Genomic DNA, 9,823 nt, shown 5'->3' with positions numbered 1-9,823 from the left:
TTTACAAGAGTTTTATCTGTCTCATTCATTTATAATCCCTGCCTGGATCCTGTGGGCATTCTAGTTCACAAATCCAAACTCTAGAGTCTCTGTAGATTAATTGCTTCTGAGAATGGTCTGCACATTTAAGTTCTGCTACTTTTACCTTGCTTCCATTTGCCCAAGTGTACAAAGAACCATCTCCTATTTCTGACGCCACAATAACCCATGAATTTGTGTCAACCTCATGGAGTGGGCTCAGGTGCTTCTATTGATCCTCAATTCAGTCTCTCTTCCCCAATTTATGTATTTTTAATTCCAAAAGGCCAGGTCCAAGATTATTTCACATCTACTGATTTTCTTTTTGTAATTGAATAGTATAAATAAAGGTATGGCCATTAGGTAAGGAAATAGCATACTGTTTACATGCTAATCAGAAGTCCTGCCTCCAAGCACAACACAAATCAATTTTTATGAATCTTCTCAACCTCCTGTAGCGTCCCTTCCCTTCCCATATTTTGCATTAGATCATGAATCAGTGAACTGAGATTGGTTGGGTAGGAATTAACTACCTACCCAATAGCCTCTCAGGAATGGTGCCTCCCCCTGTTCACCCATAATTTTGAGACTGATGCTTTAGATTAAATCTTTTCTATCTTTTTTTTTCCCCATGCACAGAAAGAAAGTTTATCCTTGGGATTTACAGGAGAGTATAACAAATTGTCAGGGGAAAGATTTGTTTTGAAAAATTTTATTTGAACAAGGATTTCCTCATTCCAGATGAAGAAATTTTTCTAATAATTTAAACACAGGTCATCATTATTTTAAGAAATTAAAAAATAAAAGCAACCAGAATGACAAATGAGATTCTTTGCTGGTAAAAAAAAAACAAGTGAATAAATAAACCCAGCACATGAAAAAACAAGGTTCTTTGCTCTTATAGGAATGTCATAAACAACATCTGTAATTAAAATAGTATGATTCTGCCAAGTAAAGGCAAGGTACTGTCGGTACCAGGGAGGTTGCCCTAGTGCTGGTGGTGGGGTGGAGAACTCAGGTTGTCTTAATGCCAAACAGAGAAGGTAAATAGCTCCAATGGGTAGTGTCATTCATAATTAATATATATGAAAGTATTCACAGGGTGGCCAAAGAGACACAGACATGCAGACAGATGGAGAGACAGAGAAAAAAGATAAATCTCTAAGAATATGAGATTTGAGCTTCTTTTCAAGGTGTATTTATTTTCTCCCTGACTTCTATGGAGGCATTCTACACATCTCTTGGGATCTTCTAAGTGAGAATTAGGACCGTCTGTCTATTAACAGACAGAAAAACAAACAACAGTAATGATAAAAAGAGTAAGTTAAGTATAAGAGTAATCTTTTCTTCCTTGAGTTCCCGCCTGAGTCCTAGAAATAGGAGCTTCCAACACTTGTACTCTCTGAAGAAAGTATTGGAAACATACCTGTTGTGCTACTTTCTGACAGACTCACCTAGGGAAACCAGCAAGAGGGTAACACTGAAGGGATGCCATTTCTCCTCTGGGCAGGTATGCATTAGCAATCACTACTCACTAGCTCTGTATCTTATGATCTGTATCATGCTTCTTGTCTTATGTCTCTTCAATGCTTCCCATTTCCCATTCAATAGCTAGAAGGGCAGCAAAACTGAGGGCAGCAAAACTGGTTTCCAAATACTCTAAGAAAAAGGAATAATAAATAGGACAATGCAAATGGGAGTTGGGGAAAAGATAAATACTAACTCTTCCTCCCCTCAGTCTTTAAACAATTCTATCTGCCAACAATGGCAATAAAAATTCCTTGGGTGGAGTCTCACCTACATACTAGACCTGGGCCAAGGATTTTATATACACTATTGCCAATTCTTAACAAGAATCATGCAGAACAGTATTATTGTCCCCATTTTACTCATTAGGACATTGAGATTGAAAGAAGTTTTTTTGTTTTGTTTATTTGTTTAACTATCCCAGCAATACCCAGGATCTAAATGGTTTGCCTGATTCCAAAGCCCATTCCTGTTCCAATACACTATACTGTCTCTCAGTAGCTATTTCTTAGATATTGATTGAGCACCACTGGAATATAAATGAAAGAAAGCAAGATTTTAACGTGCTCTGATCACAGCTAGTGCCCAGAATAGTGTCTGGCACAAGGTAGGCACTTAATAAATATGAGGTGCATAAATGAGTGGTTTTCATTCTTCCTTGGAGAACTGTGGTCTGTGTAGGGGGCATGGTGGGTGCTCAGCCAATCCCTAGTCCTGATCCAGCTTTTGCTGTCTTTCCTGAAGACCTACTTCACCATCCCACCCAAGAAACAGACTTCTAGCTCCTCCCACCCAAGACGCAGACACTTTTGACTTCTGGATTCAGACAGTCTATTATTATCATAATTTTATACAAGTTTTTTCTTTATTGCTTCTGGATTAAAAAGTGTTTGTTGCCCCTAATATACACAAAGTAGAATAGGTCAGGATCTGCCAAAAATCATATGTAATATTAGAGGCCAATCCTTCCCCATAATTTCAAACTGCTGTCTCTAGTGCCAGAAAAGCTAAGAAAGTGCTACCTCCTGGTTCACAACACTCAATCTGGAAGTGAGACAATCACCAAATGCTAGCAGTAGAGAAGCAGACTTACTATCTTTGGGGCTGTATCAATTGGTACCCATGGACATTACTGGAACATTACTTCCCACTGACCAAATGGCTCTTGTCCCACCTGGTTGTGACTTTGGAAATACAGGCATAGTACACCTGTGCTAGCCAGGGTTGTCCAAAGATATAGAATCAATATATGGAAAAAGACTTTATTGGAAAGAGATTCCTAGTATAAAGAGATTTATTATAAGGAATTGGCTCAAGCAATTGTGGAGGCTGAGAAGTCCTACAATCTGCTGTCTGAAAGCTGATGACCCAAAAAATCCAGGGTTATAGTTTCAGTCCAAGTCCAAAGACATGAGAACCAGCAGCACTCATGGTAAAGCCTGAACAGGAAAACAGGAGAAGGTCAATGTCTTAGCTCAGGCAGAGAGAGTGAATTCTGACTTCCTTTACCTTTATGTTCTATTTAGGCCCTCACTGGATTAGATGATTCAGTGTGAGAGGGCAATTTGCTTTGCTCAGTCTACCAATTCAAATGCTAATCTTACCAGGAAAACCCCTCAGAGACACACCCAAAAATAATGTTTAAACAAATATCCTCACACCCTGTGACATAGTCAAATTGACACATAAAATCAACCATCACAGCATCTCTTCAGAGGTAAAGCTCCATATTATCAGGGACAATTCATTTGTGCCCAAGTATCCTGAGATAAGCAAGGGTCTTAGCTGTTTTTTTATTCACTTTAGGGCTCATCCCCCCATATCTGACTCTAGAGTTTTAACAAGGACAATTATCATTTTATTTCTAACCCAAGTATTACATACTTGTTCATGGGAGTGACAAATAGCAGTTCAGTTTGCACCCCAGAGGAACAGGTTGGAAGCACTACCCTGAATATGACAGTGATGCTACACCTGCTTTGTGCAGACTTCACTAATGTGCCAGCATCGGCGCCTGTGCAGACCAAGTAGAATCTGGAGGAAGGAGAGTGAGGCCAGCCTCTGGAGGGCAGTGTCCTTCCATGAGTCATGAACCTATGTGACCAGTGACCTAGCTTTTCCAGGCAGGTTCCTCTACTTGTTCGAAATGTACACACACACACACACACACACACACACACACTCGGCAATCTTTAGCTTTCAAAAGGAACATAGTACTGCAACTTATAACATGAAGGAAAAATAGGACTTCATTTATCAATGTGTGTGTATATATATATACATACACACATACACACTCCTCTATTGCCAACATACTTACCTAAATATGCACTTGCTGGGGCGTCTGGGTGGCTCAGTCAGTTGGGTGTCTGACTTAAGCTCAGGTCATGATCTTGAGGTCCATGAGTTCGAGCCCCGCGTTGGGCTCTGTGCTGGCAACTCAGAGCCTGGAGCCTGTTGTGGATTCTGTGTCTGCCTCTCTCTCTGACCCTCCGCCATTCATACTCTGTCTCTCTCTGTCTCAAAAAATAAATAAATGTTAAAAAAATTAAAAAAAAATAAGCATGCACTTGCTGATTCTTTACTCCTTCCCAAATCAACAGAGTGGGGCTTGGTTTTATGAATAGAAATAATGTCTTGGGGCGCCTGGGTGGCGCAGTCGGTTAAGCGTCCGACTTCAGCCAGGTCACGATCTCCCGGTCCGTGAGTTCGAGCCCCGTGTCGGGCTCTGGGCTAATGGCTCGGAGCCTGGAGCCTGTTTCCGATTCTGTGTCTCCTTCTCTCTGCCCCTCCCCCGTTCATGCTCTGTCTCTCTCTGTCCCAAAAATAAATAAACGTTGAAAAAAAAATTAAAAAAAAAAAAAGAAATAATGTCTTATTTACTCTGATCTCATTAATGATTCAAATTAATTTTAGAGCTCTATTGCTGCCTACGATGTTGTGCTTTTTATAAAAGCAATATAGCATATCAGCATGATCTTCTGTTGATTTTAAGGTCAACCTGCATATATACTTTTCTTGGATTTGTGCAGAGAATCATGTTGGTGTCTTTGTATCCAAATTACCTACTCTCTTGATAACTATCAGCTTGACTCTTCCGGTTCATTAGAATAGTGGTTTATGGTTATTTAGTGGTGTAATGTATCTATACATATATCATCTATATCTATCTATATCTATATCTATCTATCTATATCTATATACTGTGTTTTGTGAACTAACTTTTTGACCAGAACCCCAGGAGATGAGAGTCTGAGGTATAGTTCAGAACACCAGAGAAGGCACGCATTAGTAAAAAATGTAGAGGTCCTGTAGCATAACCTTCTCATTAAAAACTCAGGTTCTAAGAGGCTAATAAGTTCAAACAGATGGTCAATAGCTCTCTTGAACTCTAAGGTCACCCCCAGACTAGGCTAAATATTAAAAATATTTAACAACTGGTCAGAAACTGGTAATGACAAAAAGTCTGTAAGCCACAGACGATTGATATTAATGCATGCCATCTGGGTATCATCTATGACCCAGATGGGTACTCCTTTGCATCTCAGAATCACCCTTCCACAATTCCCCCAGCCCTATAAGGAGGCACTCTAGAGCTGTAGCAGCAGATCTGAGTCACTCACAATCATTCAGTTCCTATGATCCTAGAGAACTTTAAGTATTAACCAGTTTTCCCTGGATGCTAAAAGGATAACTAGAGAGATTAGGGATTTAACCAGGATTGCCTGAGTAAATCTCTTCAGGGCATTTCTTTTCCTGTAGTTAGACTGTCTTTTGTTCAGTCTCACCTCCTTGGTATTGAACTAAGACTTCCTATAGTTGGCTCAATTCCTCCTCATAATCACCTCCCACACCATTTTACAAATTAAGAATCGATGGCATAAAAAATCCTAGTGGGCTAATGGCACCTTTGTAACAGAACCCAGATATCAGAATCCCCCAACTTATCCTTTCTGTACCCACATTGTTCTAAGGCTATTTAATAAAACATTATTTGATTTAGTACAAAGAATAAAAACAGCTTGTGATTCTTCTCTCTTTTCAATGTTCCATTTCTATTTTTGTACACTCTCCCCCAAAGTAATTTTTCTTCAGAAAAGATAAAGCTAATGCCCATGTCAAGTGCCCATTTAGCAGAACTTTGCTCCACCAGCTCTGCTGGGCTAATGAAGGGTAATTGCTGTCACCCACAGACCTGTGGCTTTAGTGCCAGCGAGTCATGAGGCTGATGCTTCCCCCAGCATGATAATTTCCTTCTCTCAAGGGTTTTCCCAGGGAATCTATAGTGGCACTTGAAAAGCAAATAATTAAGAGCAATAAATAGCAAAATCCCCTAGAGAAATATAAATTATTCATAATAACTGTGCAGGCTGACTGGAGGAGGAATGTGCAAGAATTTTCTGAATCTGCTCAAATATGTTTAAAATCTTGGTTTAAAACACTGGTAGTCCCTCAAACCAAATAGAGTCATTCTTCAATGATATCTTAAAACACCAAAGTATCAAATTTAATCACTTGCTCTCTTTCATACTGTTAGTGCAAAATATTTTTATCTTACTATACTACCCAGATCCTATGTGACCACTGCTCATTCTTCAGGCTCAGCAACACATCTTAAGGTTGGGAAGAATAGTGCGGTTCAGAGGAATGAAGTAAATGGCATAACTCAGAAATATGGACTGTAACTCAATTACTAGTTGAATGCCCTTTAGCAGGTAACAACCTGCTGAGCTTCAGTTCCATCACTGATAATTCTGAAAGGAACCAATCCTGTATCACAGGGCATTGTGAGACCCTAAGGACATGGAGTGTATAAAAGTAATTCTAAACAACAAAATACTAAACAACTAGTTAAATAAATTATATCATTATTTCTTCTGCTTTTACCCAGTGTGTTCTATGAATGCCACCACATCACTGTTAGAACTTAATGTTTCTCATCTTTCAGATCTTCTTGAGAAGTCTACTTGACCATTCCTAGTGGTTGAAGAGTCTCTGTTTGAAGAGTTTTTATGTACATAGATCTTATCCTCTCCTCTTGATGGTGTAGTGACCAGAATTTGGGATGTAGGCAATATGCTACCTTGGGAGACGAGAGGACAATCAGCAATAAAGAGTAATGGTGGCCTCTCACCCACTCCTGGTTTAGACTCTACAGCTGAAACTTAGAGAACAAACTGATGGTTACCAGAGGGGAGGTGGGGAGATGGGTTAAATAGGTAATGGGATTTAAGGAGTGCACTTGTCATGAAGAGCACAAGGCGATGTACGGAAGTGTTGAATCACTATATTGTACACCTAAAACATTACACTGTAAGCTAACTAACTAGAATATAAATGAAAACTTAAAAAAAAAAAAAAAAAAGGCCTTTCTCACTGTATCCTGGGGACTGGTTCCCTCAGGCAATCATTCTAGTCTGTGCTTGAAATGTTGCTCCTCTTTCTCTGTTATATTGTTTGATGTTTATTTAGCTTTATTGATCTAGTAACTGATCTAGTTACAAGCCCTCTTCTACAAATAGTACCTTTAACAGTAGGTACATCTTATGTTCCCCTTTACATGGTCAGGACTGACCTCAAGCCCTCAAAGTCTCATTTTTCCATTCATACCTGTCCTGCTTATCTTCTTATATCTGTGCTCCACTTAAGGTTCTCTCTTTCTCTTTTTGTTCATCAGCCTTTTAAATGTTTACTTTTTCCATAACTTTTGTTGGACTGAATAGGACTTCTCTATTTGAAGAATTATTTTCAGATTATTCCAGTTCCTTACTGATTTTCTGGGCAAATCTGATCAGGGAATTCCTGGAAAACACCTTTTTTATTATTTTCCTAGGTTCTGGGTCTGCAATAATTTTATTAATTCATTTTTATCCATTGAAAAAATTGGCATGTTTTTGTCATAATAAGGGCTTAAAAACCCTTGTATTGTTTCATTAGTGAAATCTACCACACTTCTTTGGTTCAACCCTGAGCTTAGCTCTCTGAAAACTAAGGTCAAAGATAAAGATTCTGTCATTAAGAAAGCCAGAGCCAGTGCTCGCTTCAGCAGCACATACACTGGAAAATTGGAGCAATAGAGGGAGGATTAGCACAGCCCCTGTGCAAGGATGACCTGCAAATCTATGCAGCTTCCATATTTAAAAAAAAAAAAAAAAGAAAAGATAAATCCAGAGCCAATTTAAAGTAATATGGTAGCAAATAACCCACACTTATGTTAAACCACATTAACTCAAACGTAGCCTAGCCTCTCTTGTCCTCTCTTAGTCTACAATGTAAGTGGAATGGAGGCAGCCAGTCCAGGACAGCCTACACAGACCTGGCAGGTAAAACTGCAATCTCAAACACCATGGCTGCTCTGTAAGGTGTACAGAATGTAGATCCTTTGACATTAAAATTCCTGACTACTGACCTGGCTGGAAAACACTGTCAATGGAGCAAATATTGTTTGCTTAACCAATGCCTAAAAGGTCTAATCCCATCCTGCCTTTCTTGCAATACCAAGCCACACTGAAGCAGTCTATACTTGAAAACCTAAACCCATTTTTTGTGGCCACATGAGTTAAAAGCCCATCTTACTAATTAAACAAAAATCCCATTTCACCAATCCCCAACTCTGCCCACAGTTGTAAAAATGGGTAGCATAACACAATACAGATACCCGTAGTTGCCAAACAACACAACAAAAAATCTGGCCTGACCCATTCCACAGTCTCAATCTCTGAGTGTTGCTTTTCTTCCCAAACTCCAGTTCTTATTTATTTCTCAAGATCCTCAGCCCATGAACCAGATGTTGGATCAGGGAAGGATCACTTAAGGACACCTCTGTTCCCCATCTCCCTATAATGTTGAGCCTACCCCTGAGCAATAGCAATACCATTTGAAATTTGGGATGCTGTGAAATAAGTAGTAATTAATGATTATTTTCATTGTCATGAATTATTTATTACATTTGAAATAATACTATAAATTTTATGATTGCGATAATGTGATATAACAAGGACTTAAAGATGATAACTTTTATAATATTTAATTTGGAAATTCTTTTGTATTAGGCCAATAAGGAAGTAGATTGAGTAGATTGGGGTCTGCATTTACAAAAGAGTATATGATAGAAAATTACTGCCAAGGAATTTAAACAGAATTGTGATTGCAAGAACATTTCTTCAAAGAAAGGCTTTTGCAGGTTACCAAATCTCCTGAGAACTATAAAACATTATGTGACATAGATCCCTGGCCAAAAGAATACTCACTGATAACCTCAAGAGATTCTATTGGAGTTGAGATGATCAAACACCAACACAGACAGGGATCTTCAGGGAAGTCACTCTTGAGTTCTGCATATATGGAACTCCATGCAGGTATTCCATCAAAACCACAAGTGTCTCTCATCAAAACCCTCACTAGGTCTGGTCCCTCAAGTAAGGTCTCTAACCAGTGTAACTCTGACAACTCACGACTGAACCATGTACCTGTCTGTAGTTCATGATGCAACTTTGTGACAACTATTAAGATCAGGAATTTCATGTCATACTGCAGAATGTTAAATTGTTTAATTTGACAGAGTGTCTTCTCAACAGGCAGCTGCCACTAATTTGTGGGCTCTACCTCCAGAGGACTTATCAGACCAATAAGAGTAAGGAAGAAACACTTCTGAGCTGGGTGTCACGTGTTCTCAAATGGAGGCTTTCTTACTGAAATAAAATAGAAATAAGGTCACCTTGGGTGGCTCAGTCGGTCGAACAGTCAACTCTTGGTTTCTTCTCAGGTCATTATCTCACAGTTTGTGAGTTCGAGCCCCACATTAGGCTCTGTGCTAACAGAGTGGTGCCTGCTTGGGATTTCTCTCTCCTTTTCTCTCTGCCTCACCCTGGCTTGCTCTCTCTCTCTCTCAAATAAATAAGTAAACATTTAAAATTTAAAAAAATAAAATACAAATGTTTTTGTAACTAAGGAGCTTGAGAAGTTAAGATGTATGTTAGCCACAAAAAAAGGAGTGTTATATACAATAGGGGCATGAGGACACAGACTTTGCAGTAAGTTCTGTAGCTGTGTGCTGCCCTAGTTTAAGTGTAGGTTGGAGTTAACCCAATGTAGTTTTTCCAACAAAAAATAACTTTTCCCAAGCCCTGTGTATCCCTTGCCTGTTCCTTTGTTATTTAACCCTACAGACCCCTAATAAGAATGCACTTTGACAGGTAAAGGAGGAAAACTTAAACATTCCTTTTGGTATCTACCTAAAAATATATATTTAAGCTTAAGTTCTATGAAGTTATACAAT

At 39.0% G+C, this 9,823-nt stretch overlaps 1 non-coding gene across 1 annotated transcript; it reads left to right on the top strand.

Moving 5' to 3' along the window:
• Nucleotides 1-7,578: 7,578 nt before the first annotated feature.
• On the top strand, nt 7,579-7,686 carry LOC123610032. The gene has a single exon (XR_006718067.1). It is a non-coding gene; the product is annotated as a U6 spliceosomal RNA (small nuclear RNA).
• The last annotated feature ends 2,137 nt before the right edge of the window (nt 7,687-9,823 follow it).

This window comes from Leopardus geoffroyi, chromosome B2 (genome assembly GCF_018350155.1).
Source record: "Leopardus geoffroyi isolate Oge1 chromosome B2, O.geoffroyi_Oge1_pat1.0, whole genome shotgun sequence".
NCBI lineage: Eukaryota > Metazoa > Chordata > Mammalia > Carnivora > Felidae > Leopardus > Leopardus geoffroyi.
This window is presented reverse-complemented; position numbering and strand designations above follow the sequence as displayed.